The sequence below is a fragment of the Triticum urartu genome, unplaced genomic scaffold (assembly GCF_056163025.1).
Source record: "Triticum urartu cultivar PI428250 unplaced genomic scaffold, HENAU_Tu73 scaffold138, whole genome shotgun sequence".
In the NCBI taxonomy this organism is placed as follows: domain Eukaryota; kingdom Viridiplantae; phylum Streptophyta; class Magnoliopsida; order Poales; family Poaceae; genus Triticum; species Triticum urartu.
In genome coordinates this window covers 17,501-32,500 of record NW_028259845.1, presented here as the reverse complement: position 1 = coordinate 32,500, position 15,000 = coordinate 17,501, and positions in this window count along the sequence as shown.

Sequence of the window (15,000 nt, the reverse complement as noted above, 5' to 3'; positions counted from 1 at the left end):
AGGTCCCTCTTAGATCTTCTTTCTCCAATCTTGGATTAGGGAAGAAGGAGATATTCGCGACTACTGGCGATTTCATTATGGGGCAGCTCATGATCTTCATATCGATCTATTATCCACCTCTGTATCTATTCTTTCTTAGCTAAACAGGTGGAAGATCTATCCAATTTGGTTATATTATATCATGGACTCGAAAAACGGATCTGAATTTGACTGAAATGCACGATCTTCACAGGTATCACTTTTCACGATACCTAAAAGGTGGAATAGCGATTTTCGAACCATTTCCTATAAGAGAATGGTTTCCATTACTTTGAGAAATGGATTCTTATATCAAACTATAGCTATTGCATTAAAGAAGAAAAGAAACTAATAGAAGTCGAAGACGCGGAATGATAGTGAATAGAGAGAAAGATTCTTCTGATTTTCTTGTTTCTATCTACTAGACGCCGTAGAGAATTGAGAATTTTCATGTCTTTCAATTCTCGTACTCGTAATTGGAAAGTTATGGAAGGAGACCCATCATTTTGCAATGAAAACAACATATAAAACTCTGGACAATTTCGAAATCAGGCCAAGCGTCTTAATACATATGCAAAAAAATTCATTATTGGCCCACCATTGATTAGAAGATTTAGCTTGTATGAATCGCTATTGGTTTGATACGAATAATGACAATCGTTTCAGTATGTTAAGGATACAGATGTATCCACAATTCATTTAGAGTTACTTAATAGTCTATTTCTTATACCATATCTCTATCCCGTGAAATTCTCGAGCCAAAAGATGGATGCATATGCTGTGTTTCATTTTGCTAAATGATATCAATTAAATGGTGTATCAATTCCATAAATTGCATATAGCAATAAATAAATCAGCAAAATTCTTTCTAATATTTTAGATAGAAGAAACATTTCTTCTATCTAAAATATTAGAAAGAATGTACCCTTCTATCCAAATCCAATTTGCATCGATAAAATAAATCCAAATTCCAGTAGTAGATGAATAATTGCAAATTTGTGTGTGTACGAGATTAGAATAACTTCAAAATAACTGACATAATTTTGTATTTTTCCTGATCAGAAAAATACATGAAAAAGAAAGGAGGTAGAAAAATTTTTGGATTTATGGTTAAAGAAGAAAAAGAAGAAAACAGGGGTTCTGTTGAATTTCAAGTATTCAGTTTCACCAATAAGATACGGAGACTTGCTTCACATTTGGAATTACACAAAAAAGATTTTTCATCGGAAAGAGGTCTACGAAGACTTTTGGGAAAACGTCGACGTTTGCTGGCTTATTTGGCAAAGAAAAATAGAGTACGTTATAAGAAATTAATCGGTCAGTTGAATATTCGGGAGCAGTAATTTAATCGTTCAAATTTTTTTCTTGTTTTATTATTTTTTTAGTAGTCTTATAGTAGTCTTAGATTTTTCATTTTGATGAGCCTCGCTTTGAGGAATTCATGGAATAATCCATTTTCATGGAATAATGAATTAAGGAAGAAAGGATATGAGTCTACCGCTTACAAGAAAAGATCTCATGATAGTCAATATGGGCCCTCAACACCCATCAATGCATGGTGTTCTTCGACTGATCGTTACTCTCGATGGTGAGGATGTTATTGATTGTGAACCCATATTAGGGTATTTACACAGAGGAATGGAAAAAATCGCGGAAAACCGAACTATTATACAATACTTACCTTATGTAACAAGGATATAGAGAGATTGTAGAAAGGGGATAGGATAGTTATTTTTGCAAGAGACTTGTTGTAAATTCCTTAACTTAAGAAAGAAAAAAGAATAAAAACACAGATACATAACATAAAAAAAAGAATAAATAAGACGAGATTCGACCTCCCCCTACATATTTAATTTCCTCTCCTATACAAAAACTAGCAAGACCCACTCCATTGGTAATTCCATCAATAACACCCTTATCAAAAAACTCCGTGAGTTCGGTTAACCCTCTTATACCGAGGGTAAAGACCCTAGTATAGAAAATATCTATATAACCACGATTATATGACCAACTGTATATATTTTTTTTTACTTGATCTAAAAATTCTTTTTTAGGATTTCCTTTGTAAAAAGAGTTTATTAAATCCAAATTCTGAAAAAAAGAATAAGCGGATCCATAGAAGATATATGCTATGAATAAACCAAAGATAGCTAGACTTACAGAAGAAATTGCATTAGTAATAAATTCATATGAATTTACAAAAGAATTAGAACTTTCCTGGGTAAAGTTTATTGAGGGAGTTAACCACTTTGATAATATGGTTAACTCTGCTATTCCATTACCAATTCCTCCATTATCAAAAGAGATTCCTATGAATCCAATGAACAAAGTGAAAAGTAGTAATATAAGAAGAGGAAATAACATAGTATTTCCCGTTTCATGCGGATAGGCAAAAGTTTTTTTAGCCCCAAAAGACGTAGTAAAGGATCCTATCCTATTTCTTGTATTACCTTGAATTTTTGGTATATTTTGTGAAAAAAAAGAAACTCCACTCTTCGTTGTTGATAAAACGAAATCCCTATTCACTCCTTTGGGTATCCTTTTTCCCCATAAGGATATTGAATACAAGGAACTCTCTTTAGTGCTACTGTAATTTTGAAAATGAACACGCAAATACCCATCAAATGTAAGTAAATATATCCGAAACATATAAAAGGCAGTTAATCCTGCAGTAAAGGAGGCTATTATTCCAAAAAAGGGCGAATACAACCAACTATTACTAAGGATTTCATCTTTGGACCAGAAGCAAGCAAGAGGTGGAATACCACAAAGAGAAAGTGTACCCCATAAAAAAGTAGTTCTTGTGATTGGAATGTATTTTCTTAAACCGCCCATAAGAACCATATTTTGACTTTTATCTGGTGAATATCCAACAAGAGGTTCCATTGAATGAATAACGGATCCGGATCCCAAGAACAATAAAGCTTTTGAATAAGCATGAGTGATCAAATGGAATAAAGCAGCTTGATAAGAACCTATACCTAGAGCTAACATCATATAACCCAATTGAGACATTGTAGAATAGGCTAAGCTTCTTTTAATATCTCTCTGAGCAAGAGCTAAAGTAGCTCCTAAGAATAGTGTTATTGTACCTACTAAAGAAATAAAACTCATTATCAAAGGTAAAGATATGAAAAGAGGAAGAAGTCGAGCTAGAAGAAAAATTCCCGCAGCAACCATAGTTGCTGCGTGTATAAGAGCCGAAATAGGAGTGGGCCCTTCCATAGCATCGGGTAACCATACGTGAAGAGGGAATTGTGCGGATTTCGCAACTGCACCAAGGAATAATAAAAAAGCACACAAAGTAGTAAGTAAAGAGTTAATTCCATTATTAGGAATCCAGTTATTAGCTATTTTGAACAAATCCCTAAACTCTAAACTACCTGTTATCCAAAAAAAACCTAAAATTCCTAATAATAGACCAAAATCCCCTACACGATTAGTTACAAAAGCTTTTTGACAAGCACTCGCTGCGATTGGTCGTGTAAACCAAAAGCCTATCAATAAATAAGAACACATTCCCACGAGTTCCCAAAAAAAATAAATTTGTATCAAATTGGAGCTAGTAACCAATCCCAACATGGAAGTATTGAAAAAACTTATATAAACAAAAAATCTCAAATATCCTTCATCGTGAGACATATAACCATCACTATAAATAAGAACCAGGATTCCTACAGTAGTAATTAGTATTAACATAATAGAAGTAAGTGGGTCAATCAAGTATCCAAATTCTAAAGAAAAATCATTATTGACGGTCCAAGACCATAGATATTGATAGATCGAACTTCCATTTATTTGTTGAATAGACAGTTGAACTGAGAATACCATAGCTATACTTAAGAGTAAAACACTAGGAAAAGCCCATATGCGACGAAGATTTTTTGTTGCTGTCGGAATAAGAATAAGGCCAAATCCCATTGACATAATAACTGGAAGTGGGAGAAGAGGGATTACCCATGCATATTGATATGTATGTTCCATAAGAAAAGAAATTGCAATTTTTACTTCAATTTTTACTTCAATTTTTCTATAAAATTGTTTCCGATTCACCAAACCAATTCTTATCTCTTTCTGAAAGAATAAATAAAAAGAATAAGAAAAAATACTGAAATTCTTAATTTTTCCAAAATTTATCTCATTGAAATAATTAAAAATTAAGAATGGGTTTAGTTGGTTAAATTAAAAAAGTTAATAAAATAACTAGGTAACGAAGTTATTTTATTAACTAAATAAAGATATTTATAAAAATAAAAAAAAAAAAGTGGAATCATTTTACTTTCTATTCATAATTCATTTTTATATTTCTTTAAAACAAAGATGAAACAGCTCTCTTGTTCCATAATTAACTGATTGAGTGAATTCCAATGAAAACCTATGTTTATAAGAAATTATCGAATAGTCCTTACTTCATATAGAACTAAAATTCTAATGACTATAAATTACCTAAGTTTTAGAATGTCTTGTTTAAGAGACTCAGTATTTTTTGTTTTGATTGGAATTCCTTTCCTTTATGGAATACCATTCTGAACTTAATTAACTATTTTCATTTTCCCTTCTTTTTATCCCCCCGTCTTATCTTATATGGGGGATAGGCTTCCATACCATATATCTATATATGGAGTATACTTGATATATAAATAGATATAAATAGATTTAAATGAGAAACCCTTCTATATATTCTATATTATTAAAAAAAAAGTATAAAATATATAAAGAAAAAATGTTAAAAAATTCTTGTTGTCTTATCCGCATTAGACAAAATGAAGTAAAAAATAATTCAAAATTTAAGTATCTTTCAGTATCTAAGTATAAATACTAATAAAAAGAAGAAAGAAGGATTGATTTGCAGCAATAGATGTCTTTCACATACAACTAGAAAAAAGTAATTTCCTTTTTGAATGGCAGTTCCAAAAAAACGTACTTCAATGTCAAAAAAGCGTATTCGTAAAAATATTTGGAAGAAAAAGACTTATTTTTCCATAGTACAATCTTATTCTTTAGTAAAATCAAGATCATTTTCGAGCGGTAATGAGCATCCAAAACCAAAGGGTTTTTCTGGGCAACAAACAAATAATAAGATTTTGGAATAATATGAATTGACTTATCAAAAAAGAATTCCAATTATTTAATAATTTGGATTCTTCTTTGAATGTACTTTTATGTGTCGAATTACTCGGTACAATATTCTTAGAACAAAAAACCCCTCTTATCTTATATATACAAGAAAAAAAAAGTTTTGTTTGGTATACTGTGTGCTAAGTATTCTTTTCCTATCAATGAACTTTTCATAATTTTCCTAATAGAATCCTCATATTCTATTAGGAAAATTATGAAAAGTGGAGTATTCTTACAATAGGACTTACAACTTCCACCTATCTTCTCCAAAATCATAAGGTTAGTAAATCTTATTAATAAGAGCATAAAGACTTTCATTCTAGAAATTTTTAAAAAATCCAAAAAGCCTTTTCTATTTATCCATTTTATTTTAATTTCATCATTAAATAGAAACCCTTTTGGATTTTTTTCATTGTATTGAAAGAATTTTCAAAATGTAAAGGGGAAATTAATTAGAAAAAATTAGTTCTATAATTGCAAGTTAGAAAAAAGAAGTTCCAACTCTTTCAAGCAGTGTTTGTGTTTCTATTGGGCAAAGCAAGAGTTTATTGTAAAAAAAAAAAATGGAAACGATACTACCAAACGAAGTCTATTTTAATGAAAACTCTAATGTTCCTAAATTTTATGGACTTTCCCAATATCGACGATTCCCAAGATAATAGCTATTATTCTTTTAAGTTACCTATTATTTGAAGTTAGCCGCCATGGTGAAATTGGTAGACACGCTGCTCTTAGGAAGCAGTGCTCAAGCATCTCGGTTCGAATCCGAGTGGCGGCATTCTTGAAAAAGAATACAATAGATTAGAAATCAATTCGAAATTTACAATTTTGTAATGGGACCTTCCCCTTATGCTATTTGCAACTTTAGAACATATACTAACTCATATCTCTTTCTCAACGATTTCAATTGTGATTACGATTCATTTTATAACCTTATTAGTTCGTGAACTTGGAGGATTACGCGATTCGTCAGAAAAAGGAATGATAGTTACTTTTTTCTCTATAACAGGATTCTTAGTTTCTCGTTGGGCTTCCTCGGGACATTTTCCATTAAGTAATTTATATGAGTCATTGATCTTCCTTTCATGGGCCCTGTATATTCTTCATACCATTCCTAAAATACAGAACTCTAAAAATGATTTAAGCACAATAACTACGCCAAGTACTATTTTAACGCAAGGCTTTGCCACATCGGGTCTTTTAACTGAAATGCATCAATCCACGATACTAGTACCTGCTCTACAATCTCAGTGGTTAATGATGCATGTCAGTATGATGTTATTAAGCTATGCAACTCTTTTGTGCGGATCCTTATTATCTGCCGCTATTCTAATCATTAGATTTCGAAATAATTTCCATTTCTTTTCTAAAAAGAAAAAAAATGTTTTAAATAAAACATTTTTCTTTAGTGATATTAAATATTTTTATGCAAAAAGAAGTGCTTTAAAAAGAACCTCTGTCCCTTCATTTCCAAATTATTACAAATATCAATTAACGGAGCGTTTGGATTCTTGGAGTTATCGTGTCATTAGCCTAGGATTTACCCTTTTAACCGTAGGTATTCTTTGTGGAGCAGTATGGGCTAATGAGGCCTGGGGATCCTATTGGAATTGGGATCCTAAGGAAACTTGGGCATTTATTACTTGGACCATATTCGCAATTTATTTACATAGTAGAACAAATCCAAATTGGAAGGGTACGAATTCTGCACTTATAGCTTTGATAGGATTTCTTATAATTTGGATTTGTTATTTTGGTATAAATCTATTAGGAATAGGCTTACATAGTTATGGTTCGTTTACATTAACACCTAAATGATTACATAAAATAAAACCTTCATGAAATGAAGGTTTTTACTTTTATGTTTTATTTGAGAACCCCTTGAACGCCTTATCAAAGGGTTCTCAAAAATTCGAGATAGATCTAATTATACTTTTTTACTTATTTCTGCATTATATACTTTTTTACTTATTTCTGCATTAATAGAGCAGACGAGTAAAAAAAAGCAAACCTATTTAGGATAATAATTGGATAAGAGAGCCTCTACCCTGTCAACGGATAGGGAGAGAACAAAATCTGGATAAATACCAATTCCTATTACTGGTAAAAAGATACAGATTAAAATAAAGAGTTCTCGTGGTCCAGAATCCACAAAATTTGCGTTTGGAACATTAAATAGCTTGTATCCATAGAACATCTGGCGTAACATAGATAATAAATAAATAGGAGTTAATATCATTCCAATTGCCATTACAAAAGTAATTAGTGTTTTTGGCATTAACAGAAATTTTGGACTAGTAATTAGTCCAAAAAATACTACTAATTCTGCGACAAAACCACTCATTCCTGGTAAGGCAAGAGAAGCCATTGAAAAGCTACTAAACATGGTAAAAATTTTAGGCATTGGGATAGATATTCCCCCCAGTTCTTCGAGATAAACAAGACGCATTCTATCAGAAGCGGTTCCTGCCAAGAAAAAAAGTGTAGCACCAATAAATCCATGGGATAATATTTGTAAAATAGCTCCATTGAGTCCAATGTTGGTTATGGAACCAATTCCTATAATTATGAAACCCATGTGAGATACAGAGGAATAAGCTATTCTTTTTTTGAAATTTCGTTGACCAAGAGAAGTTGAAGCTGCATAGATTATTTGGATCGCTCCTATTATTACTAACCAGGGCGAAAATAGATAATGAGCATGAGGTAACAATTCCATGTTGATCCGAATCAATCCATATGCTCCCATCTTTAATAATATTCCCGCTAAAAGCATACATGTACTATAATGTGCTTCCCCATGGGTATCTGGTAACCACGTATGTAGGGGTATAATCGGCAATTTGACAGCATAAGCAATAAGGAAGCCAAAATATAAAAGTATTTCCAAGGTTGCAGGGTATGATTGATTAATTAATCTTTCCAAATCTAATCCTGGTTCGTTGGAACCATATAAGCCCATACCCAGAACTCCGATTAAGAAAAAAATGGAACCGCCTGCAGTATACAAAATAAACTTTGTAGCTGAATATAGACGCCTCTTCCCCCCCCACATGGATAAAAGTAAGTAAACAGGAATTAATTCTAACTCCCACATGATAAAAAAAAGTAAAAGGTCTCGCGAAGAAAATAATCCTATTTGACCACTATACATTGCGAGCATCAGGAAATAGAATAATCGCGAATTCCGTGTAATTGGCCAAGCTGCTAAAGTAGCTAAAGTAGTGATAAATCCTGTCAATAAAATAGATCCTAATGAAAGTCCATCGATTCCCAATCTCCAGTGGAAATCGAAGACATCTATCCATTTATAATCCTCCTTTAATTGGATTAAGGGATCCTCCAGTTGGAAATGATAACAGAACGCATAAGTCATTAGAAGGAATTCTAATAATAACAAATAGATATAGTATACCACCTAACGACTTTGTTTCCCTTATGAGGTAAAAAGAAAATTAATGAACCTGCAAATATCGGCAAAACAACAAGTATTGTTAACCAAGGAAAATAACTCATGATAAAGTGATAAAGACAAGATACGTTTTGACCAGAAAAGCCCGTGCTCGATTATTTCGAGCACAGGCTTCTTCGGTAAAGAGGAATCAGACGATTCGAGTGAAGTTTTTTGTAACGTATCAATAAGATAGAGCCATGCTACGTGTTGTTTCAGGCCCTAAATAAACGCGGACACTTAAAAAATCTGTCGGGCAGGCAGATTCACATCTCTTACAACCCACACAATCTTCGGTTCTCGGCGCGGAAGCAATTTGCTTGGCTTTACATCCATCCCAGGGTATCATTTCTAATACATCTGTTGGACAAGCTCGTACACATTGAGTGCATCCTATACATGTATCGTAAATTTTTACGGAATGTGACATTGGATCTATAAATTTTTCTTTTCAACATAAAATTTTTCGATCTGGTAAAAATGAAATTAGTACTATAATGAGTCATATGTATTGTAGACACCAGACGAAGCAATGGTTTATCCAAACTTCAAAAAAAAAAATCTATTTTTTAATCTGTTTGTGAGAAAGCGTGAAGAGAGCCAAGAGACTTTAATTTTGGATTTCAACAATAAATAAGAAATAAGAAAGAATTTTACGAATTGTACAGACGAATTCGAATTAGCCAATAAATTGGCTATCGTCTTTTCAATATAAATTATTGCAATATTCAAATTGCAATATCAATGAATTACAAATACAAAAATTCATTTAAGTGAAAAAGAATACTATGCAATAATCTACTAAAAAAAATGGATATTCTCAAATAATACTAAGAAAATAGTATTGATTTCTATTTATTTTAATATGTGCGCCTTTGTTTAGAGGATTCTATGTCTAATTATTCAAAAGTCTAATTATTCAATAAATTAGATTGATTGATACGAGTGGATTTCCTATTACGATGGATGGAAGAAAGAATGGATAGTCCAATAGCGGCTTCAGCAGCTGCAAGGGCTATAACAAAAATTGCGAAAATATCTCCTTTTAATTGGCGACTATCAAATAGATCAGAAAATGTTACGAGATTTAGATTAATTGAATTCAGTATAAGTTCAAGACATATTAGAGCTCTAACCATGTTTCGGCTTGTGATCAATCCATAGATACCAATCGAAAATAAATAGACACTCAAAAAAAGTACATGCTCAAACATCATTAACTAACTCCTTATCAATCTCGATTCATTTCAATATGAGGGCAAGAATTGAACCGATTCAATTAATTACAATAGAACAATTACACAACAAAAGAAAAAAAAAAAAAAAAAAAAGGAGGTATTTGTTGGCAGTAGATGGATTTTACTAAATCAAAATTGTGATTCTTTAGTTATTTATTTTAGATTTGCAATTCTTATAATTTGTACTTTTTCTAAGTTTTCTTATTGCCGAGCCATAGTAATTGCACCTATTAAAGAAACTAGAAGAATTATGGAAATGAGTTCAAACGGAAGATAAAAATCGGTTGCTAAATGAATTCCAATTTGTTGAACATTATTTATGAGACCCTGTTCTACTATTTGGTTTGATCTTGTAGTCCAAAGAATTCCATACCACGACGTATCTGGGATAGTAGTCATTAGTGAAAAAACAATAGTTATACAAACGAGTGAAGTGAACCCATCTCCAATAGTCCAATAATTCTTATCTTTAGACCATTCTGAGCCATTTACGAACATTACAGCGAATATGATCAAGACATTTATGGCTCCCACATAAATAAGAAGTTGTGCGACAGCTACAAAGTAGGAATTTAATAAAAAATAGAATAAGGATATACAAACAAGAACTAATCCCAGCGAAAAGGCAGAATAAATGGGGTTGGTAAGTAATACTACTCCTAGACCCCCTAGTAGAAGAACAAATCCCCCAAATAGCATAAGAATCTCATGTATTGGTCCAGGTAAATCCATTATGGATAAAAAGAAATTAATAGTATAAAATTTTTCATGAACTGACTAAAACTAAAGGATTCAAGGAAGGAAAAAAGGATTAGGGTATTTTTTTGTGTATAAACTTATAGTTATAAATTATATTATATCACGAAAATCTAGTCTGATTTAAAATAAGAAATAATTTCCAATAAGCAGTAGTTTTTCGTTTTTCTTTATAGTTTAATTTTAAAGTTTAATAAAGAATTATTAGATTTTTATAACAGAAAGACAAAATCAAAGTTTAGTAATCAGTAATCGTTCTTGAATTCGAAGATTTTTCTTTGTTTATTTTACTTTCAGACGAATTCCTAATTGTTTGAATTGTGTAATCTCCCATTATGGAGATTGGTAACCGACTTAAAGCAATTTGATTGTAATTCAATTCATGACGATCATAGGTAGAAAGTTCATATTCTTCAGTCATTGATAAACAGCTTGTTGGACAGTACTCAACACAATTGCCACAAAATATACAAACTCCGAAATCAATACTATAATTAAGCAATTGTTTTCTTTTAATATCCTTTTCAAATCTCCAATCCACAACGGGTAAATCTATCGGACATACGCGAACACATACTTCACAAGCAATACATTTATCAAATTCAAAGTGGATTCGCCCTCGGAAACGCTCTGGTGTAATTGATTTTTCATAAGGGTAGTGAATCGTTATAGGTAAACGATTTGTGTGGGATAAGGTAGTTATGAAACTTTGACCTATGTACCTTGTAGCACGTATTGTTTGTTGACCATAACTCATGAACCCAGTTACCATAGGGAACATATTCATTCTAAATATCTATGAAAAAGATATGTTTCTTTCTCTTGTTTGAGAGAGCTTTTGTGTTGAAAATATTCTTACTATTATTGTATTATCTTATTTATAGTGAAACAAGTTGAGAAGAGGTTGTTAATAAGAGATTGCCCAGGGAAATAGGTAAAAGAAATTTCCATCCAAGATTTAATAACTGATCCATTCTCATCCTCGGTAAAGTCCATCTTATTGTGATAGAAATGAAGAGAAATAAATAAGCTTTAGTTAATGTAATAAATATACCCATTGTCATTTCCAAAATTCCAACTGCTTTATTCATTTGGAAAAAATCAAAAAAGGATATATAGGGAATAGATAAATTCCACCCGCCCAAGTAGAGAACTGTTACAAATAAAGAAGAAACTAATAAATTTAGGTAAGAAACAAGATAAAATAAACCATATTTGATACCGGAATATTCAGTTTGGTAACCTGCTACTAATTCTTCCTCCGCTTCTGGTAAATCAAAGGGTAATCTTTCACATTCTGCCAAAGAAGAAATTAAAAAAACCAGAAAACCTATAGGCTGACGCCAAATATTCCATCCAAAAAAACCGTATTTTGACTGTGCTTCAACTATATCAACTGTACTTGAACTGTTAGATAATCATAGTCGGTGATAACATCACAGTTCCCACCGCTATTTCAAAACCGTACATGAAACCTTAGCTTCATACGGCTTCTCTATGATCAGAAAAAGGAAAGGACTGTTTTGTTCCTAGCCCCGGGGGCGTAGATAGAATTAGATAAAATAAAATAGATTTGAAAGTCCTAAATTAGACCAAAGGAATTCCGTCTGCTAGAATAAGAAAAAGCGCTTCCGAATTGATCTCATCCTTTATAATATAATGAAAATTTTTCTTTGTTCAGTAATAACTTAATCTTGGAATAAAACACTTGTTACTTGTTATAGGAATTCAATTAATAAATGGAAAGAGTTGGGTATTAGTTCATGAGCAATTCTGCATGAATATGGATAGAGGAAGGAAATAATGAAAATTTTTTCTAGTGCACTCCATATCTTTTTTACTATTCTTCTTTCCCCAGGGAGGGGGTATTTAAAAAGAAAAAATGGATAAAGGGTTAATTCGTTCTTGATAGCCATTTCCTTAACAAGTGAATGGGAACATACTCTGGATCGGAATCCGAAGAAAGTACTACTTGATAATTTCTACAAATTGCAAGTCCTTATTATGATTCCTTTTATGGGCAAAAATCTCTAATGTTTTAGATTTTCCATTACTAATCCTTTATGTACTTTAGTGTTCCTAACCCTTCACTAACTTTTGGTGGATTCTTCTTATGGATTATTAAGTTATAGTAATAACTAGGAGTATTCTAGTAATGGAATTCCATATCGTGAATCCTTTATTCTTGGCCGCTTCAAGATATGATGACTAATTAAAAAATATCAACCTTGGGATAAAGAGTTTACACTGCTTATGTTTACTTCCACTTTTTTCTTGTACGTAGGAAATGAGATTTTTTCTTTTTACTACAAATTTATAAGCTGTTTTGTTTCACTCATATAGCTATCTAGTTTAACTTACCAACCCAAATACTAAATAAGAAAAGGAATATAAATAGTTAATGGATTTTATAGGAAAAAGATCTATTTTAACGAATCACACGTAGAGATATTGCTAGCACACAAAAAGTTAATGGTATTTCATAACTAATGGATTGAGCAGCAGCTCGTAGACCGCCTGAAAAAGAATATTTATTATTTGAGCTATATCCTGCCATAAGAAGACCAATAGGAGCTATACTTGAAATGGCAATCCATAAAAAAACACCAATACTAAGATCGGCTAAAACAAAATGATATCCCAAAGGGATAACTAAAAAACTTAATAAAACTGATATGACTGCTATAGAGGGTCCAATGCTAAATAAAGAAATATCTCCTCGGGATGGCAGAATATCTTCTTTAAAAAGTAGCTTAGTCCCATCTGCTATAGCTTGAAGCAGGCCCAGGGGGCCAGCATATTCAGGACCAATACGTTGTTGTATCGACGCAGATATTTCTCTTTCTAACCACACAATTACGAGTACCTCTATTGTTATTCCCAAAAGGAGGGTCAAAATGGGTAGAATCGATATCAGTCCATAGACTTCTTTTAATAATTCCAATTTCGAAAAAGAATTGATAGTTTCTACCTCTACCCTATCTATTATCATTTCAACGATCAACTTCCCCCATAATGATATCTATACTACCTAATATCGTCATGATATCAGCCAATTTCATTTTTTTAACTAGCTGAGGAAGAATTTGCAAATTAATAAACCCGGGTGGACGGATTTTCCATCTCCAGGGGAAAAGGCTATCATCTCCTACTAGATAAATCCCTAATTCACCTTTTGGGGCTTCTACTCTTACATAAAGCTCTTGTCTTGACAATTCAAAATTGGGCGAAGGTTTTTTACCAAGAAATTTATACTCAAAATCATTCCATTCAGAATTATTTTCTTTCTTAAAGCGTCGGACTTCTAAATTTTCATAAGGTCCTCCAGGAATTTTTTCTACAGCTTGTTGAATTATTTTGATGGATTCCCTCATTTCACCAATTCGTACTAAATAGCGAGCTAACGAATCCCCTTCTTTTTGCCATTGGACTTTCCAATCAAATTGGTTGTAAGACTCATAAGGATCTACTTTACGAAGATCCCATTGTATTCCAGAAGCTCGTAACATCGGTCCCGATAAGCCCCAATTTACTGCTTCTTCTCCGCTAATAAAACCTACTCCTTCAACTCGCTCTAAAAAAATTGGATTCTGTGTAATAAGTTGTTGATATTCAACAACTCCGCGTAAAAAATAATCACAGAAATCTAAACATTTATCGATCCATCCATAAGGTAGATCGGCGGCTACTCCTCCGATGCGAAAGTAATTGTGCATCATTCGCATACCTGTAGCAGCTTCAAATAGATCATATATTAATTCTCTCTCTCTAAAAATATAGAAAAAAGGAGTCTGTGCGCCGAGATCCGCCATAAAAGGTCCAAGCCATAGCAAGTGAGAAGCTATCCGGCTTAATTCTAACATAATTACCCTAATATAGCTGGCTCTTTGTGGTATTTGAATATTCTCCAAGAATTCTGGTGCATTTACTGTTATTGCTTCTGTAAACATAGTAGCTAAATAATCCCACCTTGTTACATAAGGTAAGTATTGTATAATAGTTCGGTTTTCCGCGATTTTTTCCATTCCTCTGTGTAAATACCCTAATATGGGTTCACAATCAATAACATCCTCACCATCGAGAGTAACGATCAGTCGAAGAACACCATGCATTGATGGGTGTTGAGGGCCCATATTGACTATCATGAGATCTTTTCTTGTAAGCGGTAGACTCATATCCTTTCTTCCTTAATTCATTATTCCATGAAAATGGATTATTCCATGAATTCCTCAAAGCGAGGCTCATCAAAATGAAAAATCTAAGACTACTATAAGACTACTAAAAAAATAATAAAACAAGAAAAAAATTTGAACGATTAAATTACTGCTCCCGAATATTCAACTGACCGATTAATTTCTTATAACGTACTCTATTTTTCTTTGCCAAATAAGCCAGCAAACGTCGACGTTTTCCCAAAAG